This window comes from Saccopteryx bilineata, chromosome 1 (assembly GCF_036850765.1).
Source record: "Saccopteryx bilineata isolate mSacBil1 chromosome 1, mSacBil1_pri_phased_curated, whole genome shotgun sequence".
NCBI classification, from domain to species: Eukaryota; Metazoa; Chordata; class Mammalia; order Chiroptera; family Emballonuridae; genus Saccopteryx; species Saccopteryx bilineata.
The window spans coordinates 315,881,856-315,895,058 of record NC_089490.1 but is presented as its reverse complement, the minus strand read 5'-3'; the positions used below and the strand labels follow the sequence as shown (position 1 = coordinate 315,895,058).

At 37.0% G+C, this 13,203-nt stretch overlaps 1 protein-coding gene and 1 non-coding gene across 3 annotated transcripts in view; both read right to left on the bottom strand.

The window, feature by feature from the left end:
• Positions 1–13,203, bottom strand: part of PDGFD (platelet derived growth factor D) — a 268,029-nt gene that overhangs the window by 252,210 nt on the left and 2,616 nt on the right. The gene's annotated exons all lie outside the window — the stretch shown is intronic.
• Positions 11,891–12,054, bottom strand: LOC136321393 (U1 spliceosomal RNA). The gene has a single exon (XR_010728650.1). It is a non-coding gene; the product is annotated as a U1 spliceosomal RNA (small nuclear RNA).

The window sequence follows — 13,203 nt, the reverse complement described above, 5'->3', positions numbered from 1 at the left end:
TTCACCATTCCATCATTTTGGCTTCCTCCTCCATGTGGTCTCCCTGCACTGCTACAGCATGGGCTCCTCCTCCCTATAAAAACTTAGCCACTCTCTTCCAAAATGGCCTTCTAGCTCCTCTTTTAAAACTCTTCCCCGTGACAACCCCTTCCTTCAGCACACGTTAGCATAACCAAGCCCCTTTCCAAGCAAGTAGGGCCATTAGCTGTATCACGTGAAAACATCACCATGTGAGAACAGCAGCTATTTTAACAGAATGAGCTAAAAAGTGACTTTTCTGCCCAATAGCATGCTAAAAGAGTAATTGTTTTTAAAATCACTTTTTCACTGAAAATGCAAAGTGCCTTATGAGTAGAAGGTTTTCAATAACAATGGACTCATGCTGAATCCTGACACACAAAGTGGTTGAAGAGATTCTGAGCTCTGGAAGCAGTTCCTTCCTTAGAACAGCCTTTCTGATTTTGGGTGTTTGTTTGTTTGTTTGTTTGTTTTTAAATTTTTTTTATTATTATTTATTTATTTAGGAGAGGAGAGGGAGAGACAGAGAGAGAGGAGAAACAGAGAGAGAGAGAAGGGGGGAGGAGCTAGAAGCATCAACTCCCATATGTGCCTTGACCAGGCAAGCCCAAGGTTTCGAACCGGCGACCTCAGCATTTCCAGGTCGACACTTTATCCACTGCGCCACCACAGGTCAGGCCAGGTGTTTGTTTTGAAAACCAGGTACACTGTGTTGAGGTACTTTCAGGAGGAGACATCAACATGGGGCAATGAAAGTTTTACAGGAAATGATTGCATCTGAGTCTCTTCATAGGAACATAATGCAATGAGATGTTTCCGAAGTCATGGAAGAACAGGGCACTGTTGCAAGCCATTGTACTTAACAGAATGCTTGGGCTTCTGTTGGGCAAATGAGTTTGTAAAATCTGCATTTTCTGAGTTTGCTCACTTTATTGTTAAAAATGGAGCTGGTATGTGAAATTGGTAACTACCTTCCTGCTTGGGAAGGGCCATTGTCATACTAATGTTTGCTGGAGGAGGGGTTTCATGCCAAAATTTTTAAAAAGAAAAAAAGAGGAAAAGGAAGGAAGGAAGAAAGGAAGGAAGGAAGGAAGGAAGGAAGGAAGGAAGGAAGGAAGGAAGGAAGGAAGGAAGAAAGGAAGGAAGGAAGGAAGGAAGGAAGGAAGGAAGGAAGGAAGGAAGGAAGCCAAGATAGCAGGGTGCTGAAGGAGAAGCCAGTTTGTGCAGAGAGGAAAAGGGAGAAGGCATGCAGATAGGGAACCAGAGGTGACTGAGACTGATTGAGTCCTTTGATTCTACAAAAAAACAGAGAATGTGTCAGGGTATTGGAGCCCTCTGTGTGTGTTTTTACTCGCCTGCCAGTTGCAAGGCTAGAATAAAGGAATGGCCCACCATCCTCTGGCTCCGCTGTTTCTTTACCGTCTGCCCGAATTCAATGAGAACCTGCATGTGAATGGTCATGGTGATGACTGCGGCTACTGGCTGTACAGTTTCCCAAAGTCATAAGCAAATTAAAAGGCCATACCAATGAAGAAAAAACCAAAAGCTTGGTAGAAATATGTCACTTAGCAAAAGCAGGAGCGATGCTATTTCTGTAGTAATTTCAATTATCATTGATTCTGGGCACAGAGTGAGGGGTAGATCTGAGATGTTAAAATGCAGGACAATAGCTTTCATAACATTTAATATTTCTAACAATGAAGCTTCAAAATTATGCTGTTCAAGGCCTCAAAATTCAAGAAGATATGGGTTATTAAATAATAATTTGTACCAGAGATGTAGTAGGTTAAACCACCCAAACCCATGGCAGGATTTTTTTGACAAATCTGTTACTGATTAGCCAGAAAAGATAATTTTTAAAAATGATAAAGTGATAGAAGAGAATGCTATCATTACTGAAGTAACATTAAGCTATAAGTGAAAAGAAAAACCGATGCTGGTTAAACACAGCTTTTCCCCATCCATGGCAGAAAAAGGAAGAACCAGCTGCTGTTTTCATAAGAAGCTCCTTAAATAGCAGAAATTTTGCACCTGGCATATAAGCTGAGTAGCCTGGTTGACTGTAGTTTATTAGATGACTGTAAGTTTATTCTTAAAAAGAGAAATACATAAAAGTTACCAGATATATCAACTATATCAATGTTGATACAATAATACACACACACACACACACACACACACACACATATATCACACAAAACTGCCTCTTTTGGGTTATTAATCCCCCTAAAATATGGCTCAGCCAACTGCAACTGAACTAGAAAAATAGCTTTCATAAATTAAATATATTTTTTTATGTTAGAAAAAGATCAATGATCATCTGTGCTGGTCTAAATAAATAATTTAAAAATATTGTGCTGTCCAAATACATAATAACTAGCCACATTGTTGCTACTATTTAAAATGTTGATGATCTGAAACAGGATGTGTTATAAGGATAAAATGCATATCACATTTTAAAGACTCATTATGATAAAAAGAATATAAAAGGAAATCACAGTTTTTAAAATATTTATTAAACATTAAAATGATAATATTTGGATAGAGGCTTATCCAAATAAAATATAATATTAAAATTAATTTCATGCTATTCATTTTACTCTTTTTTTGTGACAGAGACAGAGAGAGACAGAGAGAAACAGAGAGACAAGAAGGGAGAGAGATGAGAAGCATCAATTCTTTGTTGTGGCACCTTAGTTGTTCACTGATTTCTTTCTCATATGTGCCCTGACCAGGGGGCTACAGCAGACTGAGTGAACCCCTTGCTCAAGCCAGGAACCTTGGGCTCAAGCCAGCGTCTTTGGGCTCAAGCTGGTGAGCCTTGATCAAACTAGATGAACATGTGTTCAAATTAGCCACCTTGTAGTTTCGAACCTGGGTCTTCCACATCCCAGTCCAATGCTTTATCCACTGCACCACTGTCGGGTCAGGCTCATTTTACTCTTTTATGTGGCTACTAAAATTTTTTAAACAACACTGACTTGCATATTATTTCAATTGGACAATAATGATCTGGAGTAGCAAGAATTGGATTCAATTTCAACTAAAGAAATGACTCAGAAGTTCAACTATTGATAGATTTCACTGACCCTGTCTTAAACTCCAAATTTCCAATAATTCTAATATTTAAAAATATTCTCTCTACATATAGCTTCAAAGTAAAGCCCCTCCTTCACTATAATCAAATCTTGGTCTGTTTAAACCTGAAAAACTCTGCTGGCCTTATCCTGATGACTCCCTAAGACCCTGTCTGAACACAAGGTATGCAAGCTCCTAGCAGTTGGTAGCTTGACTTGGTATACACAGAAATATTTTCTGAGTGGTCTCACACTCAGTACTAGCATTGAGTGTGAACCTGTACCAGTCTGGGGAATACCACTCACCCTGACCTGGTGGCTCACTGAGAACATACTTCATGCAACTTGAGTACAACCAGAGACTCTTTTAGTGACTGAGCCTAACAGACAGACAAGTGAAGGTAGGCAGAGGCACATCTTGGGGTGCGTATGAGCTTTTGCTACACTCCCCCTGTGCCAGGTGCTGGTAAAAGCCAGTCTTAGAGTGCAATGTGACCCTTCCTGTATGCACCCAGGCTCAGAAGAAACTGTCGAAAACTGTGGATTGCTTGTAGCTCCAAACAGGTGACCCAGGACCAGTCACAGGCAGCATCTGACATTGGCCTGTACCAGAGGCCTTCCCAAAAGATTCAGAACCAATACACTCAGTGGCCAGCTTCAGACAACATCAAGCAGTATCTTATTAGCTTCATAAGCATCACATCCAAAGGGATATTTCAGCAGGCACCAGATCCTGAGCAGACAAATTCTGCTTCCTGAGGTCAGCACCTACACAGTAGCTCATATACTGTAGTTGGGGTAGAGCTTCACAGTCAGCCAGCCTGTCGGTCAATCCCATAAATGAATGGGCCTATAGCAATCAAGACTCAGTTACAACAGGAGGGCCCACATAACCCACACAGGGAACAATACTGGAGCACACAGATCATGTGGATTTAATATCTTCAGAGCATTTCACCCCAAAGCAATAGAATATACATTCTTTTCAAATGCATATAAAATATTTTCTAGGACAGAACATGTTAAGACACAAAACAAATCTTGTTCATTGCAGTGTTATTTAAATAGCTAATATGTAAGCAGCCCAAGTGCCTATCAGTAGATGAGTGGATAAGAAAGCAACGGTACCCTTTGTAACAGTATAGATGGACCTGGAGAGTATTATGCTAAGTGAAATAAGCCAGTCAGAGAAATATAAGTATGACATGATTTCACTCATTTGTGAAATCCAATGAAAAAATAGAAAACAGGGTACCATAATGGCTGTACCCAGATTATGCCACGTGCCCTATGATGTTTTACATATTTTAATCCCTTCAGCCAAAGTATATGATTTAACAGAGTAGAGACTACTTGGGCTTAAATGTTTCTGCCTCAGTGCTCCATGTAGATCTTTGCACATTGTCAGCACTCAATAAATATTTATTAAACAAATGAGTAGTGTTTATGTTTATTGAAGTTGGGTTTGGTGAAAAGTACACTAAACTTTAATTAAACTAAAAATCTGTATCAAAACACTATAAAGCCATAGTGGCTATTTATACCTACTTCTTAGCCAGTGGGTATTTAAATAAGCTCTCCTTACACTAAACTAAATTCCAAATAGATCTCACTCTATTTTTTTTCTTAATTAACAGCTGTCTAAAAATCGTTTATTTCCATGTTTAGCAACTTCATCATTGGTTCTCTTGTTTTTATAGTAAATGTATACTCTTTGTTTCATTCAATAATAACTCTCTTGTTTAATCCTTGATATAATAACAAAGTGTGAACATGTTCACTTCATATAAATAAACCTTGAAACAGAATAAAAATGAATTAATCTTCCTCAGACTTCTATAGCTAATCACGGGCATTGAACCCCAGATCGAGAGTTTAACATCCTTTTCCCCATCCATTTACAATGTGAGAGAGAGCTCACGTGGTTCAAAGACTGGCTGATTTACTGATTCTTCAGATCTATTGAGCAACTCCTATGTGCTAGTTAATGAAATGGACAATGAAAATACTGGACTGTATTAAGTATAGAGACCGTGCTTACAACAGCAGATGTCAGAAAGGTAAATAAATATTGTAATAGGCTTTATGATGGAAATGTGGAAAAAATAAAGAAACAGTCAGTTTTAAATGGAGAGGGAAGGGAGTCAGTCTAAAACATGATACCTGGTCAGTACATACACTAAAAAGTTTATTCAAAAACAATTATGATGTGTCTGGAAGAATAACCACAACAAAAAGATTAATACTGTTTAGGAATGCACCACCAGATGAATAGCCTAATATTTTTTTTAAAAAATTAATTATCACTTTATTTCAAAAAAATAAAAATCAATAAGAACAATAAAAAAAACATGATTTGACTCTGAGGCCTACTGAGTGAAGAGTTTATTTTAAATACCAGTGGGATCACTCATTGCAGACCTCCAACAGTGAAGTACAAGGACAGGTGAAGAGAGCGCTCACTGAGGAGGCCGAGACAATAAATATAGGGTTACAGGCTTGGCACATTGGTAGCAGTCGGCCCTTCAGAAAGAACTAAGGTCCTCCAGAGACCGCCCAGTATTCATAGGGCAGACAGGAGGATGAAGACCAACCAGGAAGCAGGGAGAGAAAAATAAATAAAAGTATAAATGATACATCCATGGAGAGAAATATAAACAAAAGAGTAAAATGACATAAGAAAATCTGTGTGTTTAATTTATTTTCTAGTGTTATAAGAGTCTTTTTATTATTTTAAACATTCTAAGTTTATATATGTATTTATATATATCTACCCCAAAATGGTGTGGTTGTAGAACTTGATAGGTCATAAAATGCCATTATTTGTTATCTTTGAATGCTTTTTCTTTTTTATATCACAAGATCCCACAGATATTTAAAGATCTTTCACTATTCATAATGGTTCCAGGGACAGAACAAAACATGAAATATACTTTTCAAGGCCTTCTCTAATTTTGCTACTCCAAAGAACCTAAAATAAGTATTCAGTTAGTTCTCGATTTATTTCTATCTTCATTTAAATCATACCATTTGGGAGTAGTTAAGGCAAAGAACAGGCAGTGTCAAGCCAAGGGAAGAGAGCATTTCCTGAAAAGACCTGTAGATCACAGAGGAGGCTAGCGACCTCACCTAGAGCAATTTAGTGGGGCAACAAAGATAACCCAATTGCAAAGGGTAAGGGCCAGAGGAAGTAGAGACAGTGAGTTGTAGTGAGACTGAAGAAGCTAATATTGTGGTAAAATAAAGAGAAACAGTAAACACCTTGCATATATTGTGGGAGGATACAAAGAAACTTGAACATGTGTGTTGGTGAGAGTATAAAACCAATAAGAAGGGAAAGTTTAAAAACAGGAATAGTAATACACTTTGTGGGTTTCAGTCTTGGGTTTGAGGGAGTCAGAAAGAGGTAGAATCCTGCATAGGGGAGAAATTAAGAGCACAACACCCACATACAGGACTGACTTATCAGAGCATTGCTAACCCTTGATCTTGAGATATTATTAATGTGAAATGCTAAGTTCACACTGTTGATGTTATTGTTGGTTAGCAGCTACATCATTTGTTGAAGTATAAACTATGCTGAACTAAAGCAGTTAGGAGATAGAGAGATCAGTATAGACTATCTATCTATCTATCTATCATCTATCCCTATCTTTTTAATTTAATCTATCTTTGCATAAACTGGTGTTAATTCAAGTTATTTTTTTATAACTACATAGTTGCTTTTATTTTCTAGCCAAAGAGCTAGATTTTGCATTTCTCCCTGCTGCATTTCATTTTAATAGGGTAGACCCATCATTTTAACCTAATAGCACATGGATTCTCTAATTCAGCTATCAGCAAACTACAGCCTGTAAGCACACTGACTATTTTTATAAATGACATTATATTGGAATTCAGCCACACCCATTCGTTTATGTAATTTCTGTGGCTGCTTTCATGCTATAATGGCATAACTAAATATTTGTTATTTAGTTTAGTTTAGAGCTTATTGCCTCAAAAGCCTAAAATATCTTCTATCTGGCCCTTTATAGAAAATATCAGCCAACCTCGGCATGTAATCCAACCATTAAGTATTCTTTCCAGCTAAAATATGCAAGTTTAGAAGATGCGTTTTCCATGTCTTCATTCAAGTTATTAAGGATTCTAATCACAGTAGGATCTAATCCAAAATACTGACAGAAATTCCTGCTCACCTCCCTCTTGACTGACACAAATCTATTAGTTATCACTAATATAAAGATAATAATAGTTTTTTTTTATGATCTAGGCTACAATAGTTCTTTTTCACAAAGCTGTCAAAGTGAGGGCTGTAAATTTTCTCATTGAAATCCATATATGCTTAAACTAATAGCATTTCCAATTTATAACCCTGGTAAACCCATCAAACATATCATCTAAACTTTCGTTTATGGCTCAAGGACATCATTAAAAACATCAGCAATTCCACTGGGCTGTAATATAATGATTCCCTGGTGACATAAGAAAATAGGTTTTGTCTTAGTCCAGCTGGGCTGCTATACAAAAATTGAGTGGTTTATAAAGGGCAGAAATGAACTTCTACAGTTCTACAGTCCAAGATCACAACACCAATAGATTCAGTCTTTTTTCCATATCCTCACATGGTGGAAGGAGGGAAGAATCTCTCTGCTGTCTCTTCTATAAAGGCACTAATCCTATCCATGAGGCCCCTGTCCTCATAATCTAATCAATTACTGAAAGTTCCACTTACTAATATCATCACATTGGGAGGGATGAATTTCAAGGTATGAAGTTAGGGGATAACAGAAACATTCAGTTCATTGCGGGTTGGAACATTTTCCACTGTATTCAATAAAACTCCTAAGGCAGCTGTGCTTGCTTAGGTCTTAAGAATGCTTTTCAAAGCCGGAAAATATAAGAGGAGGCAGGAAAACTACTAGCTGTCAATTCTCAATGTTAATAGTGTGATAACTCGAACCAGTCCTGTTCTCTAATCTAACCACAAGCTCCGATTCTGCTGTGGATGTGGAAACCATGTAAGCAAGTGGGATAAAATTACATGGAAAGCAAAGGCAAATGGTCTTTTAATGTCTACCACGTGAACTTTATGAACTCATTTATACACTTTGTGACACTGATTTTGGCTTTTAAGTGAATTTGTTGCATGCTTATTAGTTCATTTGGTTGTGTTTTACATAGCTGAGATTGCTGAATAGCTAAATTTTATACAAGTAGGCTGTTGCTATATTGCTTATTAAATGTTTTAGCAAAATGCAAAATTTGTCATCAGCTTCTCACAATTGAGTATGAAATGATTTGTTCAAAGCCGAAACAGCATATTCAACTGATGCGTGTACCTCGCTCCCAGCCATTGTCACTAAGCTCCTTTCAGTCCAAAGAAGGCATACTGGATTTCAAATTTCAAAAATCAAGAATCCTAGTACACAAACTTTTAATTCATGTTTGGCTCACTTTCATAGGTGAAGCACTGTACCTAGAACCATGTCTGCATAAATGCTCTACAAAATAGCGTTCAAGTAAAAACCTACAATTTGAGAAAAGATCACTTCTTGTAATGAAAGACAGCTCATATGCTTCTGCTGTGGTCCTTTCCCTGAGCTGTCTCCAACTAAACAAAACTGCTAAGTTGCACTCAGCACAAAACACAAGAAAACACAATATCAGTCAATCAATATTCAAGTTAACGTTTACATGTCCACATATCAAGGTGAAGAGCAGAGAAATCACATATACATCATCGATTGTAAGAAACAAGGTTTGTTTCATTCCTGTCATGAAAAATAATTGCCAAAAGAATATATTTCCTCCTGTCTGTGCATTTGTACACCTTAGTGTCTTCTGGGCTTATTCCTTTACTTATGAATTACATTCGATCCTGAAATACTGTGTGTGGGGGCAGAACATTTCTGCTGCAGCATTTGTCCTGGATCTTTTTTTTTTTTTTTTTTTTTTGCTATTATATATTATCCCCCTGTAGCCTTTTGACAAAACTGTCCTCACAAAAATTAATGTAAAAATGCTCCCTTTCAAATTGCATTTATTCTGAAGTATAGAAGTTTGAAATAACTTAAAACATTGCCGAACACTAGACAAGTTACTTTCATGATTTACATTGCCTTGATGAGACTGCAGATACAGTTAATAATTTCTAATATCTGGTACTGATCTGCAGAGGGATATCCATGGTGAGGGGACCTCAGTGATGCTCCAAGGCAATGGGCACCCAATATTTGGAGATTTTGGATAAAGGAAGTCAGACATATCCTGTACTACCATCTGTGTCCATGTCCCACAGGCAGTGGAGGTGTGAAAAGACTGGTCTTGATCACCACACTAGCTTGGCTGACTTCTCAGAAACACTGTGGTACTCAGTATTCAAACATAGAACAGGCCATATAGTTCCCTGAATTAAATCTTTCAATAGTTTCCCACTGCCCTTCCCATGACTGCCAAACTCCCAGGCCTTTCACTAATGGCCACTTGCATCTCTAAATTCTCATCCCCAAATCTTGGCAAGTGCTAGTCTCTGCACTAGGAAACTCTACCCTCCTTCCTCACTGCCACCAACTTCTTAACTCCTATTCATTCTTCATTCCCCAGTTTAAACATCACTTCTTCTAGAAATCCTTCTCCAATCCCTAAAATCTATATTAGATCCTCCTTGTGAATTCGCATATTCCATATGCATTTCTTCTATTAAAACACCTGTCACATTATACATTGGTTTCATGGTTTTTGAACTGTGACATACATTGTTTCCCAAATAAAAATCTTAAATTGAATTCAAATATGTGAAACAGAAATGTGGAGATACATGGAACTGCTATGTTGAATAAGGGGTGGAAAACTTGAATATACATATTCAGCCTCCCTTGTATGCATGTACTGACGTCTAAGGTACTTCTTGTGAATCTTGGAACTCTCCAGAATGCATCTGAAACACAACTACAGTATACTGGAACTAAGTACTTTCTTTTCTATATTGCATAGTAAACCATAGGCTCCAAGAGGGCAGGAACCAAGTTTTTCATTCATAATGTTCTTGAGCATCTGGCACAGAAATCAACAGATATTAGAGATGCAATAAATAATTATTGAATAAATGAATAATAGCTACAACAGGGTCAGCAGCAGAACTCAGGATAAAGAACTATTTGTCTTTGCATCTTTAAACAGCCCAGATCAAGTAAGGAATGGCCTGAAAAGAGGTCATCTTAAAAGTGATCAGGTAGTGCAGGACTAACTTGTCTCTTTTCTAAAGCCATCTTGATCATTTGCTGAAAAAGAAAACACTGTAGATGTCAATCACTGTCATTCAATGAACACATCATGGTTATTACTATAACTCACAACCAAGTGGCATCTTCAATTACATAGCATAGGGACAACTGACCGAACCAGCCTCTTTAGAACAACCTCTATATAATAATGTTATCTGCAGGGGCAAGTCAAAGCTATGTTGCATTTAACATATGTAATCACCACTATGTTTTATAAGATATAAGGCTTTACTACTTTTTAGAGTTGAACAAAAATATAAACACAAAAGAACATATGATTTAGACACTAATCTAATTCTTAGCTTTCAGATACTTTAATGTGCTTATATTGTCCCCATATTTTATCATCTTCCCTTTAAGCTTTGATCCTTGCCCCAAAGTCAATGTGCTGTCCTCAATAAGCCCAATAGAAACCCACATTATTTAAGAAACAAGCTTGAATACTTAAAACTCTAATACCACAGTTACTAAAATCACAGGCCTATCACTAGATAATGATAATCTAATAAAGTCTAGTACTGGAATATTAACCCAACAAAACTAAATTCAGAATCACTAACCATGAACATCTATACTTGCTGAAAGAGACAATAGGTCAATAAAGTGAAGAGTGACTCTGTATTATTAACCCCTAAGCAGGAAGTTCTATCTAGTTTGATTAAAAAATAAGTAATGCTGTCATTTAATTGCTACCTTCACACGTTTTGATCCACACTTTGAGCAATATGAGTGGTGTCCAGTTATTATTACAAAAGCACTGAACAGACAGGCACTAAAATAAGAATATGTGGATGCTACTGCCAAATGAAGATTTTTTTTCTGACCTAAGAGGTGATATAATTAGGAAGTGATATCAAAAGTAAATCAGTTTGAGAAAGAATATAAATACAATATAAGGAAGTATAAATATTCAATTAAGTACTACAAACTCATTGTAATCCTTCTTAGCTGAAGAATTTAGTTTCCTTTTGGATACAAAGACCAGATTTAGTCACTGTCCTCCACTGGTCATCTTTAGATATTCTGTAAGTGCTGGGAAGGGCTCTACAGATATCCCTTTTAGAACAAGAATACAGTTGATCTTTGAACAACATGGGTTTGAACTGTTCAGGGTCCCCTTATATACAGATTTTTTCTCAATAAATGCTGTAAATGTATTTTCTCTTCTTTATGGTTTTTAATGAAATTTTATTTTCTCCAGTTTACCTTATTGTAAAAATAGAGTATATAACACATATGAGATAAAATATATCTTAATTGATTATTTATGTTATCTATAAGGCTTCCAGTCAACAGTAGGCTATTAGTAATTAAGATTTTGGGGAGTCAAAAGTTATATTCATATTTTCCATTGACAGCAGATTGACAACCCTACCCCCCAGATTGTTCAAGGGTCAACTGTATAATGTAATAAAAAGTTCTGGAAAACTAGAAGATAGCCATAGACAAACCTGCTACATGGGATAAGAGACTACATAATTTAACAACCTTTATACCTTATTTCTTTTTTTTTAATTACTTGCATGAACACAGTCCCCCACTACCACAAATTATGCAGTCTAGTTTCCTACATTTGGGGAAATCGCAGGGGTCAGCACATCCGGAGTTCAATGGATAAGCCTCACCCTGGGAAAACTACCCTTGTGATTATGGTATCTCCCCTGCCAGGTAAGTATAACCTTTATACCTTATTTCTGTTTCATTTTTTTAGGTAATACAGTTATTTAGAACTATTAAGGACAGGTAGATCATAAGTGAGTTTTTGTTTGTTTTGTTTTTTCATTTGTTTGTTTGTTTGTTTTAATTAGGCGAGACAGGATCACACATACCTTATTTCTAGGACAAGATGCCTGCCTTCTTTGTTCCTTTCTTAACCCTGACATTAGGTAGCAGCTAACAGGGTCAGCAGGGAAAAATTGATGGCACCCAAGTGTAATGATAGTTTCATCATTAGGGAATCGTTTCTTAAACTCTTACTCAAGGGTCATTTCTAGTTTTGCATATGTATTGTGATCTCTTACCATTTGTAATCTGATCCTTGCCAGAACTTCTAGAGACCCTAAATCAATGTTTGAAAACTTTGGTTTTCTATATTTCCTCTTATTATATTCCGCATCCTTAGCCTTCTCAAGGTTATATCCTATCTAAATATGACAAAGATCAAGAATATGGTCTTCTTTACTGAGGCACTAGGAAGCTTTGGAACAGCAAGTTGAAAATGTCTGAAATCAGAACAAGGGTTTAATTTAATAAATTATTACTTTCTCCCAACAGCTCAACTATATGTTGCCATTCAGATTTTTCAGACAATGTCTAGAATATCTCAAAGACCCTTTATTCTTACTCTCTCCTTAAAACTCTATGGCAATGTTTCTCAATCTTTATTACATTATTATCAATCCCTAGTTAAGGAGCCTTTATATATATATATATATATATATATATACACACACATACACACACTGTACTTTTTTAATCACGTCCCCTCCCTATGAAATATTAACACTACAGATAGGCTGCTAATCTGTTTATGTATACTGGCCCTTTGGAAGACCACAAACCATTGTAATACCAAAAATTTTCTTCACTCCTGAAGATCCGATTTTGATCCTTTGGTACAATATTGTCTCTCTTTAAGAATGCATACTCTGCCTGACCAGGCGGTGGGGCAGTGGATAGAGCATCAGACTGGCATGTGGAGGACCCAAGTTCGAGACCCTGAGGTCGCCATCTTGAGCACAGGCTCATCTGGTTTGAGTAAGGCTCACCAGCTTGAGCCCAGGGTCACTGGCTTGGGCAAGGGGTTACTCGGTCTGCTGTAGCCC